The sequence below is a fragment of the Bos indicus x Bos taurus genome, chromosome 8 (genome assembly GCF_003369695.1).
Source record: "Bos indicus x Bos taurus breed Angus x Brahman F1 hybrid chromosome 8, Bos_hybrid_MaternalHap_v2.0, whole genome shotgun sequence".
In the NCBI taxonomy this organism is placed as follows: Eukaryota; Metazoa; Chordata; class Mammalia; order Artiodactyla; family Bovidae; genus Bos; species Bos indicus x Bos taurus.
The window spans coordinates 11620020-11632279 of NC_040083.1; the positions used below are offsets into that span (position 1 = coordinate 11620020).

Below are 12260 nucleotides of genomic sequence, written 5' to 3' on the forward strand. Positions count from 1 at the left end.
GACGTGGGTTCAATCCCTGGGTTAGGAAGATCCCCTGGAGAAGGGAATGGCTACCCATTCCAGTATTCTGGCCTGGAAAATTTCATGGACTTTCTAGTCCATGCGGTTGAAAAGAGTCAGACATGACTGAGCGACTTTCACTTCACTTCTCAATGGGGATGAAGAGGGTTGGCATTTGGCTGTTTATTAGGGAGCCCATAGATATTTAGCTGAATTTTCAAGCATTCGCACTAATATTATTCAGATTTTAAAATCCCAAGTGACCAAGTGTTGTATTCCATGTAGGGAAGTATAAGACAAGTGAGCATATTATTCTGGGCACAGTTTGTTCTATGAAGCAAGTTACTAAATAGACCTTATTGTTGGAAGCATCATTAACTCAAATATTCCATTAACTTGCCCTTCCTACACTTGACAGAATCAATCTTGTTTGTGCTAGAAAATTTGTCCTCCTATAACAGGGATATAGATGAAACTGTTTTTAGGTGAAATCTGAAAAACTATCAGCTGAAGGAAAGATTCTTCAAATATAAAGGCTGCTTTGTTGTTGTTCAGTTGCTCAGTCATGTCCAACTCTTTGCAACTCCAGGGAATGCAGCACGCCAGGCTTCCCTGTCCTTCACCATCTCCTGGAGTTTGCTCATACTCATGTCCATCGAGTCAGTGATGCCATCCAACCATCCCATCCTCGGCCATCCCCTTCTCCTCCTGCCCTCAATCTTTCCCAGCATCAGAGTCTTTTCTAGTGAGTCAACTACCAGCATCAGAGTCTTTTCCAGTGAGTTGGCTCTTCACATCAGGTGGTCAGAGTATTGGAGCTTCAGCTTCAGCATCAGTCCTTCCAATGAAAATTCAGGGTTGATTTCCTTTTGGAATGACTGGTTTGATCTCCTTGCGATCCAAGGGACTCCAGCACCACAGTTTGAAAGCATCAATTCTTTGACATTTAGTCTTCTTTCTGCCCAGCTCTCACATCCATAGATGACTCCTGGTAAAACCATAGCTTTGATTATATGGATCTTTGTTGGCAAAGTGACGTTACTGTCAGGAAATTTATTCTGGGTGTGGGATATCCCAGTGTAGCAGCCCAGAGGTGCATCTCACACTGCCTCTCTTGGCAAAGAGCCTGGCGCATGGACAATGCTCGTAAATGTTTGTTAAGATAATGGAAAAGTGAATTAAAGTCTAGGTGCATGCCTGCTGCATAGCCTGAGCAGAAAGAATATGAGATCAAAAGCTTTGAGTATGCACTGGTTCAAGTCACTATCCTGTTGTTTACTAGCTGTGTAACCTAAGGCAAGTGATTTAATTCCCTCAAGGTTGGATTTGGAAACCATAATGTGGGAAAGCACTGTTAATTCTGTAAGACTGGTGTGGTAACAACTGGGAGATAAGGTAGCTAGCTGAGTGCAGTTGACTGTTTTTACTTCTCTCCCTTGCAGCTGGTCTCAGAAAATTAGCTTGTTTTTCCTTCTTTTCTAATCTTTTCAGCCTCTCTACAGCCAAAGGAGACCCACAAGCCATAGGGTGGCCCATAGTCTCTACACACTCTTGTTTCCTAGAAGATAAATCCAGGGGCTTTTGATTGTATGTCTCTAAAAAAATTATTTATTTGGCTGTTTTGGGTCTTAGTTGCAGTGCATAGGATCTTTGTTGCGTATGTAGGGTCTTACCTTGAGGCACCTGGGCTCTATAGTTGTGGCGTGCAGGCGTAGTTGCTCCACAGTATATGGGATGTTAGTTCCCTAATCAGGAATTGAACCTGTGTCCCCTACATTGGAAGATGGATTCTTAACACTGGACCACCAGGGAAGTCCCTGTATGCATTTTAATATTATTTAAAATGTGAAACACAAATAGGAGATGGTTCATATAATAAACACAGTCACTGATAAATATTTTGTAATTTGCTTCTGAAAAACTAACTAGAATCCCACCTGGCCTCCTAACTCTATGCCCTTGTTCTTGTGAAAGGGGTCATCAAGCCTGCTAGCCTTCCAACTTCTTCCTTAGGAAGAAGGGATCTCTTCAAGCAGTTATGAAGAGACAAAGTAGATTAGTAGGTGCTTCTTCCTTGTTTCAAGTGAACAATTTGTATCTCTGGGGATCTTTAGCCTGAGTGATTTTCATTTTAACAGAATCTATGCCTCACCCAGGAATAGTCATCTCAAACATACCTCACCCTGGATAGTGACGTGGTCTGCAGGGGTTGTCTTTGAATAAATAAGAGACCTCTAATAGGTTTTCAGACTACCCTGATAATTCCCAGCAAATTCCTATATACTTGAAAGAAAACTTGACTTGTAAAGATTTTGCTTTAAATCTCAGTTCTGAAACTAGGTTGTAATTGAATTTACTCACTCAGTTCACTAAGTTATAAACATTTGTTGAGTCATTCCATGTGCTGTGTATTGTGCTAGGATCTCAGAATTAAAAAGATGGAACGACATGTTCTCAGTCTCCAAAGAGCTTCAACTAGAATGGGAGAGACAAGCACATAAAAGACAATTCTGTGATAGAGGTGGGCAGAGGGTGCAGTTAGTTAGAAAGGAGAGAGGAGTTATTTCTTCCTGGCTTGGCAGGTGCTAGGAACTTGAGTTTTAAATTATTTACCCCCCAAATTTGTGACTTCAAGCAAAACTTATCATAGCTTTTGTGGGTAGGAGCAAAATGATGTACCTGGAATGATGTACCCACATCGTTCTTTTTTACAAATGTATCTATTTGGCTTCATCAAGTCTTAGTTGTGGCATGCAGGGTCTTTGTGGTGTTATGCAGGATCATTTGTTGTGGCGCATGGAATCTCTAGTTGTGGCACGTGGGCTCAGTTGCTCGGTGGCAGGTGGGATCTTAGATTCTAGGCCAGAGATCGTACCTGCATCCCCTGCATTGCAAGGCAGATTCTTAACTTCTCGCTAAAGTCCAGGGAAGTCCACCTGCATGGTTCTTGCTGACATGTTCTTGCATGACAAGGCTGCAATTGACATGTCAGCCATCCTGAGTGCTTGGCTGGGGCAAGATCTGCTCCCAAGCTCACTCAGGCTGTTGAACTGAGGTCTTTATCAAGGCAGACTTAAGATGGTGGAAGAGAAGAAGCACATTCAAGGAAGAGGGACCCACATGAGCTGAAGCATGAAAGCATGAGCACTGCCTGACTTGAGAATATCAACATTTAAAAAAAATTAATTAGTTTACTTTAATTGGAGGCTAATTACTTCACAATATTGTGGTGGTTTTTGCCATACATTGACATGAATCAGCCATGGGTGTACATGTGTTCCCCATCTTGAACCCCCCCTGTCACCTCCCTCACCATCCCATCTCTCAGGGTCATCCCAGTGCACTGGCCCTGAGCACCCTGTCTCATGCATCGAACCTGAACTGGAGATCTATTTCACATATGGTAATATACATGTTTCGATGCCATTCTCTCAAATCATCTCACTCTCACCTTCTCCCACAGAGTCCAACAGTCTGTTCTTTACACCTGTATCTCTTTTGCTGTCTTGCATATAGGGTCATTGTTACCATCTTTCTAAATTCCATATATATGTGTTAATACATGGTATTGGTGTTTTTCTGACTTATTTCATTCTGTATAATAGGCTCCAGTTTCATTCACCTCATTAGAACTGATTCAAATGCATTCTTTTTAATGGCTGAGTAATATTCCACTGTGTGTATATACCACACCTTTCTTATCCATTCGTCTGCTGATGGACATGTAGGTTGCTTCCATGTCCTGGCTGTTGTAAACAGTGCTGTGCTGAACATTGGGATATACACGTCTCTTTCAGTTCTGATTTCCTTGGTGTGTATGCCCAGCAGTGGGGTAGCTGGATCGTATGGCAGTTCTATTTCTAGTTTTTTAAGGAATCTCCACACTGTTCTCCATAGTGGCTGTACTAGTTTGCATTCTCACCAACAGTGTAAGAGGGTTCCCTTTTCTCCACACCCTCTCCAACACTTATTGTTTGTAGACTTTTGGATAGCAGCCATTCTGACTGGTGTGAGATGGTACCTCATTGTGGTTTTGATTGGCATTTCTCTTATAATGAGTGATGTTGAGCATCTTTTCGTGTGTTTGTTAGCCATCTGTATGTCTTCTCTGGAGAAATGTCTGTTTAGTTCTTTGGCCCATTTTTTGATTGGGTCATTTATTTTTCTGGAATTGAGCTGCATGAGCTGCTTGTATATTTTTGAGATTAATTCTTTGCCAGTTGCTTAATTTACTATTATTTTCTCCCATTCTGAAGGCTGTCTTTTCACCTTGCTTATAGTTTCCTTTGTTGTGCAAAAGCTTTTAAGTTTAATTAGGTCCCATTTGTTTATTTTTGCTTGTATTTCCAATATTCTGGGAGGTGGGTCATAGAGGATCCTGCTGTGGTTTATGTCAGAGAGTGTTTTGCCTATGTTTTCCTCTAGGAGTTTTATAGTTTTTGGTCTTACATTTAGATCTTTAATCCATTTTGAGTTTACTTTTGTATGTGATGTTAGAAAGTGTTCTAGTTTCATTCTTTTTTGCAAGTGGTTGACCAGTTTTCTCAGCACCACTTGTTAAAGAGATTGGCTTCATAGGTGAATTCTATCAAAAACTTAGAGAAGAGCTAACACCTATCCTACCCAAACTCTTCCAGAAAATTGCAGAGGAAGGTAAACTGCCAAACTCATTCTATGAGGCCACTATCACCCTAATACCAAAACCAGACAAAGATGCCACAAAAAAAGAAAACTACAGGCCAATATCACTGATGAACATAGATGCAAAAATCCTCAACAAAAGTATAGCAAACAGAATACAACAACATATTAAAAAGATCATATATCATGACCAAGTGGGCTTTATCCCAAGGATGCAAAGATTCTTCAGTATTCATGTATCAATCAATGTGATACACCACATTAACACATTGAAAGATAAAAACCATATGATTATCTTAATAGATGCAGAGAAAGCCTTTGACAAAATTCAACATCCAAATATGATAAAAACCCTCCAGAAAGCAAACATAGAAGGAACATACTTCAACATAATAAAAGCCATATATGGTAAACCCCCAGTAAACATTATCATCAATGGTGAAAAATTGAAAGCATATCCCCTAAAGTCAGGAACAAGATAAGGGTGCCCACTCTCACCACTACTATTCAACATAGTTTTGGAAGTTTTAGCCACAGCAATCAGAGAAGAAAAAGAAATAGAAGGAATCCAGATTGGAAAACAAGAAGTAAAACTCTCACTGTTTGCAGATGACATGATCCTCTACATAGAAAACCCTAAAGACTCCACCAGAAAATTACTAGCGCTACTCAATGAATATAGTAAAGTTGCAGGATATAAAATTAACACACAGAAATCCCTTTCATTCCTATACACTAACAATGAGAAAATAGAAAGAGAAATTAAGGAAACAATTCCATTCACCTTTGTAAAGAAAAGAATAAAATACTTAGGAATAAATCTACCTAAATAAACAAAGACCTATATATAGAAAACTATAAAACACTGATGAAAGAAATCAAAGATGATACAAATAGATGGAGAAATATACATGTTCATGGATCAGAAGAACAAATATAGTGAAAATGAGCATATTACCCAAAGCAATCTATAGATTCAATGCAATCCCTCTCAAGCTACCAATGGTATTTTTCAGAGAACTAGAACAAATAATTTCACAATTTTTATGGAAATACAAAAAACCTCGAATAGCCAAAGCAATCTTGAGAAAGAATGGAACCAGAGGAATCAACTTGCCTGATGTTAGACTATGCTACACAGTTACAGTCATTAAGACAGCATAGTACTGGCACAGAGGCAGAAATATAGACCAATGGAACAAAATAGAAAGGCCAGAGATAGATACACGCACCTATGGACATCTTATCTTTGACAAAGGAGGCAAGAATACACAATGGAGAATTTCAACATTTGACTGGAGTTCAGGAGGCAGGGGTAGGATGGAGAGTGATGAGTGGTGATAGCAGTGGTTGAAAGTGAGGCTGCAAAGGTAGGGAAAATTCAGTTTACAATGGGCTTCATGTAGAGAAATAGAGAAAACTGAACTTTATCTCAAGGTGCTGAGGAACGATAAGGTTTTTTAAGGACAGTCATGATTATATATTTACTGTCAAAAGATCACCCTTGGCATTGTTCGTGTGTGTGTGTGTGTGTGTGTGCTCATTCGTTCAGTCATGTCTGACTCTGTGTGACCCTATGACTGTAGCCCCCTGGGCTTCTCTGTTCATGAGATCTTCTAGGCAAGAGTACTACAGTGGGTTGCCATTTCCTTCTCCAGGGGACCTTCCCAACCCAGGGATCAAACCCATGTCTCCTGCATTGGGAGATGGATTCTTTATCACTGAGCCAACTGGGAAGCCCTATTGTTGATACAGGGGTTATTTATTATACCTACAGTTGTCTCCATTAGATTCTCATAATCAATATGCATGCTAACTTCTTTGGTCTGTAGAAGCAAGGTGTTTTGGGGCTGTACAAGGAGCCATCAATTACCTATCTCTAGGTTACAGGAGCGTGTGTATGATGCTGGTGGTGGAATGGCAGAAGGATGTACAACTGATCTGTTTTTCTACCCCAGGAAAACCAGCTAAACTTACATTATGAGCAGTTGCTTGTCCATCTCTTAGTGGGATAAAATGGAATTAGCTCTACAGATTGTTCATTTTAGCCCCTCTAATTGAGAGCCATCCCACTGTCCCTGTCTTGAAGCTTAGTTTTCTGAAGTTGGAAAGTTTATTTACTTATTTGTCTGCACTTGGTCTTTGTTGCAGCATGCGGAATCTTTAGTTGTGGTGTCATGGCAGGAGCTGCATTGCTCATAAGCACCTCACTGTTTTGAGGGCTTCCCAGGTAGCACCAGTGGTAAGGAACCCACCTGCCAATGCAGGAGACATAAGACACTCAGGTTCAATCCCTGGGTTGGGAAGATGCCCTGGAGGAGGATACCGCAACCCACTCCATTATTCTTGCCTGGAGAGTCCCATGGACAGAGGAGCCTGGCAGGCTACGGTCCATAGAGTTGCAAAGAATCAGACATGACTGAATTGACTTAGCACACACTTGAACTCTTAGTTGCAGCATGTGGGGATCTAGTTCCCTGACCAGGGGTCGATCCTAGGCCCCCTGATTTGGGAGTGTGGAGTCTTAGCCAATAGACCACCAGGAAAGTCCCTGAAGTTGGAAAGTTTTGGAAGGCCATTAGCAAAATAGATACTAAAAGACAATAAATATGGGCATATTCTAGTGGTCTTTTAGAGATTTAGAGGCTTTTGACATGGAACACAATAAAGCAATCATACCTCGGTTTCTTGTTTATGAAGTAAGAATCTTGAACATGGTGGGCTCTGAGGCTCCAGAGTTTCACATTCTGAGCTTATCTGTAAGTTCAGACTGAGAAGTCTGCTTGTTTATTTTACTTCCAGAGATTAATCTTCACTCAGGCTCTATTCTTCCCATTTCAGCCTGATACAAATTCCTTGATGGTTGGGGTCATATCATTGTGGATAAAGGCTTTTCTTCTTGTATTGTTACAAAATGTGTAGAGAATCAGTTGCTAAGATAATATTGGGACTTGTAAATGCATTTACTTCCCTCTGTACTGCTGACAAACTGAACTGTTTTCCTTTCCCAGGAGAGACATTGCCATTTTCAACAGGGAGTATATAATGCATGAAAAGAGGAAGAGCCGCCTGTGATAAGGCAGCCGTGGACGGCCTGTCCCACTGCTGTCAGTCTGCTGGGAAGTAGGAAGAGGCCGTGCTTGCACTGTGTGCTCAATCCTCTCGGCCACACTCAGCTGCTGGTGGAGCAGAGCTGTAGTCAGTCCAAACCTGTTTGGGGGCCCATGTGGTTAAAGGCACAAATAAAGTTGCTATGAACATTCTCATATAAATTTGTGTGTGTGCATACATATGCTTCCATTTCTCTTGAGTAAATACCTAGGAATGAAATAACTAAATAATATGGTATGTATATATTTAGCTTTTGAAGAAACTACCAAACTGTTTTCCAAAGTTGAGTTACCATTTTACATTTCCACCAACAGGGTATGGGGGTTTCACTTCCTCCACTTTCTCTAATGCTTGATACGATCAATCTTTTTAGTTTTAGCTATTCTAATAGATGTGCAGTGGTGTCTCACTGTGGTTTTAATATCCATTTCTTTAATGGGTAGTAATATTGAGCACCTTTTCATGGGCTTGTCATTTGTATATTTTCTTTAGTGCAGTGTGTGCTCAAATCTTTTCCCCAATTAAAAATTGGACTGTTTGTTTTTCTTGCTTGCTTTTGATAGTTCTGTATTTTCCAGATGTATGTTCTTTATTTGGCTTCCCAGGTGGCTCAGTGGTGAAGAATCTGCTTACCAATGCAGGAGACACAGGAGACTCAGGTTAGATCCTGGGGTTGGGAAGATCCTCTGGAGGAGGAAATGGCAACTCAGTCCAGTATTCTTGCCTGGAAAATCCTGTGGACAGAGGAGCCTGATGGGCTACAGTCCATGGGATAGCAAAGAGTCAGACACAACTGAATGACTGAGCATGCATGCAAAGTTCTTCATCAGGTATACAATTTGAAAAAATTTCCTTCTAGCTCATGACTTGTCTTTTCTTCTTCTTTACAGTGTCTTCTGAGGAAGAGAAATTTTACTTTATTTTATTTTATATTCTTTTTGGACGTTAAATTTATTTTATTTAAAAAATTATAGTTGATTTATAATATTGTATTAGCTTCAGGTATACAGCACAGTGATTCAGTGTTTTTATAAATTATACTCCATTTAAAGTTATTATAAAATATAGGCTACATTCCCTGTACTGTAGAGTATATCTTTGTAGTTTGTTTATTTCACACATAGCAGTTTGTATCTCTTAATCTCCTACCTCTATTTTGCCTTCCCTTACCCTCTCCCCCCTGATAACCACTAACTGGTTCTCTGTCTGTGAGTCTGTTCTGTTTTATTTTTAATAGGTCATATATAAGTGAGAAAATATGGTATTTGTCTTTCTCTGTATGACTTACTTCACTAAGCATAATGCCTGTCAGGCCCATTTCAGTTCAGTGCAGTTCAGTCGCTCAGTTGTGTCTGACTCTTTGCCACCCCATGGACCACAGCACACCAGGCCTCTCTGTCCATCACCAACTCCCAGAGTCCGCCCAAACTCATGTCCATTGAGTCAGTGATGCCATCCAACCGTCTCATCCTCTGTCATCCCCTTCTCCTCCTGCCCTGAATCTTTCCCAGCAGCAGGATCTTTTCTATTGAGTCAGCTCTCCCCATCAGGTGGCCAAAGTATTGGAGTTTCAGCTTCAACATCAGTCCTTCCAATGGACACCCAGGACTGATCTCCTTTAGGATGGACTGGTTGGTTCTCCTTGCAGTCCAAGGGACTCTCAAGAGTCTTCTCCAACACCACAGTTTGGAAGCATCAATTCTTCGGCTCTCAGCTTTCTTCACAGTCCAACTCTCACATCCAAACATCACTACTGGAAAAACCATAGCCTTGACTAGACGGACCTTTGTTGACAAAGTAATGTCTCTGCTTTTGAATATACTATCTCGGTTGGTCATAACTTTCCTTCCAAGGAGTAAGCATCTTTTAATTTCATGGCTGCAGTCACCATCTGCAGTGATTTTGGAGCCCCCCAAAATAAAGTATGTCATTGTTTCCCCATCTATTTGCCATGAAGTGATGGGACCGTGTACCATGATATTAGTTTTCTGAATGTTTAGTTTTAAACCAACTTTTTCACTCTCCTCTTTCACTTTCATCAAGAAGCTCTTTAGTTCTTTGCTTTCTGCCATAAGGATGGTGTCATCTGCATATCTGAGGTTATTGGTATTTCTCCCTGCAATCTTGATTCTAGCTTGTGCTTCATCCATCCCAGCATTTCTCATGATGTACTCTGAACATAAGTTAAATAAGCAGGGTGACAATATACAGCCTTGGCATACTCCTTTCCCCATTTGGAACCAGTCTGTTGTTCCATGTCCAGTTCTAACTGTTGCTTCTTGACTTGCATATAGATTTCTCAGGAGGCAGGTCAGATGATCTAGTATTCCCATCTCTTGAAGAATTTTCTACAGTTTGTTGTGATCCACACAGTCAAAGGCTTTGGCATAGTCAATAAAGCAGAAGTAGATGTTTTTCTGGAACTCTCTTGCTTTTTCTATGGTCTAACGGATGTTGGCAATTTGATCTCTTGTTTCTCTGCCTTTTCTAAATCCAGCTTGAATAAACTGTTGGGAACTAATTAACCTAATTAAAAATAAACTAATGGGACCTAATTAAACTTAAAAGCTTTGCCCAGCAAAGGAAACCATTGATAAAATGAAAAGATAGCCTATTGAATGGGAGAAAATGTTTGCAAATAATAGGAAGGATAAGGAGTTAATATCCAAAATATATAAACAGCTCATACAACTCAATACCAAAACTCCCCATGACCCAATTAAAAAATTCATAGAAAGGCTGAATAGACATTTTCCAAAGAAGATGTACACAGAACCAGTGGGTCACATGAAACGTTGCTCAACAGTGCTAATTACCAGGGAAATGCACATGAAGGGTAGAGTTTTTAGATATAAAGTCCAGGTTATCGATTTGTTTTTTTATATATCATGATTTTGGTGTTGCTGCTAAAAAAATCTTTGCCAAAACCTAAAAGGTCTTAGCAATTTTTTTCTTGTGTTTTTTTCTATGAGTTTTATAGATTTTAGGCTTTACCTTTTTTTTTAAGGATTAATGACTGAATGAATTTTTTGGCTGTGTTGGGTTTTCATTGCTGCATGCAGGGTTTCTCTAGTTTTGGAGAGCGAGGGCTGCTCTTTAGTTGGAGTGTGTGAACTTTTCATTATGATGACTCCTCTCATTGTGGAGCACAGGCTCCAGGCTGCACAGGCTTTAGCAGTTGGGGCACATGGCCTCAGAAGTTGCGGCCCTTGGGCTCTAGACTGGGGACTCAATACTTGTGGTGCATGGGTGGCTGTTCTATGGCATGTGGGATCTTCCTGGACCAGAGATTGAACTTGTGTCTCCAACATTGCAAAGTGGATTCTTAACCACAAGACCACCAGGAAAGCCCTAGGCTTTACCTTTAGATCTGTGGTCCATTTCAATTATTTTCTTTTATATGATGTGAAGTATAGCTTAGGGATATCCAGTCATTTCACTTGTTGAAACGTTAGTCCTTTGCCACATATGTGGTTTCAAATTTTTCTTTCCATATGTAGCTTGTCCTTTTTACTCTTAATATTATCTTTTTCAGTACTGCTGCTGCTGCTGCTAAGTCGCTTCAGTCATGTCCGACTCTGAGCGACCCCAGAGACAGCAGCCCACCAGGCTCCCCCATCCCTGGGATTCTCCAGGCAAGAACACTGGAGTGGGTGCTATGTCCTTCTCCAATGCATGAAAGTGAAAAGTGAAAGTGAAGTCACTCAGTTGTGTCTGACTCTTAGCGACCCCATGGACTGCAGCCTACCAGGCTCCTCCGTCCATGGGATTCTCCAGGCAAGAACACTGGAGTGGGGTGCCATTGCCTTCTCCGTTTTTCAGTACAGTAGTTGTTAATTTTGATATAGTCACATCTGGCAATTTTGTCTTTTATGGTTTGTAATTTCGGAGTCATGTTTAAAAAGTCATTGCTGCTTAAAAAAAATTTCTAGGCTAGGATTGAATTTCCATCTTTTAGTTATCTGTCCACTGTGTGATTATCAAATATACAAATATGGATGAAATATTCTTAGTGTATGTAATATATAAATCTTATGAAGAATATATGTATTGTTTCAGAAATTTAAGAGGGGTTAGGGCAGTGATGTGTGGCAAATTAGTGACAAAAGGTATTTTGAAACTTTCATGGGAAGAAAAGAAGAAAAAATTGCCATGGATTTTTGTTTTGTTTTGTTTTTCTTTGAGAACAGATGAACAATAGTGGAGATGGGATAAAGTTTAGCATCAGTGCTAAATAGGTGGTATTTATATTTGGACTTAAAGTGAAAGATTAACCATAAAGTATTAGTGACTATCATCTTATCATGTGAACAATTACTGGGAATTATTTTGGGTATGGGCTTCTCTGATAGCTCAGTTGGTAAAGAATCCATCTGCAAGGCAGGAGACCCTGCTTCGATTCCTGGGTCTGGAAGATCATCCGGAGAAGGGATAGGTTACCCACTCCAGTATTTTTGGACTTCCCTTTTGGCCCAGCTTGTAAAGAATCCACCTGCAATGCGGGAGTC

The 12260-nt window shown here is 40.4% G+C and overlaps 1 long non-coding RNA gene across 1 annotated transcript in view; it reads left to right on the forward strand.

The window, feature by feature from the left end:
• LOC113896935 overlaps positions 1 to 7913 on the forward strand; it is a 61577-nt gene extending 53664 nt beyond the window's left edge. The window contains exon 2 of the long non-coding RNA XR_003512187.1: positions 7653 to 7913. This is a non-coding gene — a long non-coding RNA (uncharacterized LOC113896935). The remainder of the gene's footprint in view (positions 1 to 7652) is intronic.
• The last annotated feature ends 4347 nt before the right edge of the window (positions 7914 to 12260 follow it).